This window comes from Hylaeus anthracinus, unplaced genomic scaffold (genome assembly GCF_026225885.1).
Source record: "Hylaeus anthracinus isolate JK02 unplaced genomic scaffold, UHH_iyHylAnth1.0_haploid 3, whole genome shotgun sequence".
Lineage (NCBI taxonomy): Eukaryota > Metazoa > Arthropoda > Insecta > Hymenoptera > Colletidae > Hylaeus > Hylaeus anthracinus.
In genome coordinates this window covers 13,796,116-13,798,833 of record NW_026535284.1, presented here as the reverse complement: position 1 = coordinate 13,798,833, position 2,718 = coordinate 13,796,116, and positions in this window count along the sequence as shown.

Genomic DNA, 2,718 nt, shown 5'->3' with positions numbered 1-2,718 from the left:
GAGTTAGTTACAACCGAGCAACAGGACCGGAAATTAATTTCATAGCATATTGTCATATTGGTGTGTCTGTAAGTTCTAAAACGTTCGTCGTGATGGGCGAAACCGGCCCACCGGGAATCTCGTGTCGCGAATATGGACCACACGACCATTCCCACCATCATTTCCTCGTGTTCCTTAGCCGACTGTTCACCCTTTTTTTCCCCGCGTCTCGCGTTTGCTTCAACAACAAAGCGTCAAGAACGCGACTCGGTCGTCGCCGTCGAACCACGTACGCCCGTAGTTCAACCTAATTTTTCATTTCGCTTGATTCTTCTTCATTTTTTTTTTCTCTTTTTTTTTTCTCTTTTAATACGCTCCTTTCGTTTTCCTCGGCAACGACTCTCCCTCCTATGTTAAACGTACTGTGACCTATGGACTATGGCACTTGGTGCAACTAGTTCGGATTTTCTTGGATACTGCTTACACGTGTAAAGTACTTAATTATTATCGTTATTGTTATTTATATATATATATATATAGATTTTGTATATATATATATGTATATGTATATGACACATGGTAATTCGTGCGTTTCATTATGATACAGGCGTGCGCGAAACGATACAGTCAATTCAATTTCGCGAATTTAAACGGACAAACGAATTAAATGTGATTCGTTTGCTGGGTCAGTTTTGATTGGATTCTTAACACAAACTCAGCTTAGTAACATCATTCCGTCGCTTGGAAGCGATGACACGATATTTTTGTACCGAGAGTAATTAAAAATGGACGAAGACGAGTGAACAGATCTTGTTCGTACAAAGTTTGAATACAATGCACGGCGCAATTGAAAGCAGACAACTTTAAATGAATGAACACAAAAACGAACATTCCGAGTGCTTTATCGGGAACACGTATCAGAGGTGGGCAAAATTCGTATCTAGATGAAAATGATCCATCCCTGCATCCCTTAAACGAAAATAAAAAATTTCACTGCATAATGTAACGCCGTAAGTAAATCATAGAACGAAATAAGAAATAATTCATAAGGAAATATAAATTTAGCTGACCAATATAATTTGGATTACAGAAGGAAATATTTCTGAAAAGAGAATAAACATCGCAAATCAATTTTCCCAATACCCATTAGAGATTGCAATTCGAATTATAGAATGAAATATTGCTCAAAGAAGGATTCGAAATTTCACCGTCCACTCGAGCAAACGTCACGAATAAATGGATCCAATACCCATTAAATAGAGATTACAATTTAAATTATGGAATAAAATATTTCTCGCAGGAGAATTAAAAATATACCTGTTCAATGGAACGAATGTCACGAATAAATTCCCATGGGTTGATTTTATCCGTTATCTATTAATCCAGTCAAATTTTGCCCAACTCTGTTATCGGGAGACTACCAAATTTTCCTCGTGAGTTAGCCCTCCCCAGAGGCCAGGGAACAGAATCACTATCTCAAAATATGCGTTCCTCTCGTCCCTTGCAATCGGGATCAGCGCTACGAATTTTTGTTCGCATCCTCTTTGTTTGGGCATCTGTGAGTCCTTCGTGAAGCTGAGCTTGACTGTATCGCCTCGTAAAGAACGTTGATCGAGTCGATGATCGATATCAGTTCCTCGTATTCGGCTTACGAGCTACGGTCTATTATACATTTTAATAATACAGTTCCTCGTCGCCGCGCGAGCGTTACTGTAACGCGGAAAGAAGACCGTGCAGGTGCGAGTTAATATTTGTTTAAATTATCGTGCGCGCGAGTTTCTTTTTCCCTTCACCGTCTCTCTTGCCTCGAGAATCCATTTCGTCGGTCTGCCCCACCGCAGATCGTCGGGTTTCGGTTTAGTTTAACAGTCTAGAGTCTATACACAGTCCGTCGGTTTCGCCTAGAAAAAAGAAAAAAGAAAAAAAAAAAAAAAAAGAAATACGATTTTCCCCTATCTATAGGCCATTTTGTTGTCATGTCGCGCGAAAATGATACCGCTTTCTTTTGTGCAAAGGAACAAAAATCCCGCTCTCAATTCCTGTGCAGACGTTTTACGAACACCTTGATTACGCGTGAATTCGCGCAAATTCGCCTCTATCGCGCATCAGGGAAACGAGTCGCTTTCGTTCGATCTCGATTGATACTCCTGCTTCCGTTATCAACGATCCTGATCCGTGTATATTTTTCCCTTCGTCTACCTGGTATCGCGACGACGCTTGTCCCCCTTACATCTAGATAACGCGAATAACGTGAAAAAAATTAGTTAGATTTATTTCTCATACAAAAGTCGCGTTAATTATTCGTCCTCTCGTGTTTTGTTATACGTTATTTCTTTCTTTCTTTTTTTTTTTTTTATATTTTTATATTTTCCCGTTGTTCTCGTCGTTCACTGACTCGACGCTCGCATTCGTTCCTCCTGGTTCGTTTCTACATAATGTAAAGCGTGGAAATCGAGCTTACATCGCTAAGAAAAGGAAATCATTCGAACGCTCTCTCGTCTACTTAGAAAAGTATCTCTTAAGGAGCAGAAATCCTTGCCCGTGTTACCTATAATAACGTTTCGAACGACACACCCGTTAATAATTAGGTGAGATATTTACGCGCGACGTATTTACAGTGATTTAGCTTATTGTACATCTTCGCGATCGACGTTCTCGTGAAAAATAGATGTTTCGTAATTTTCCTTCTTTACGGTAGCGTTCGGTCTCTCTTCTTTTGTTTCACGTAATTGATAATCG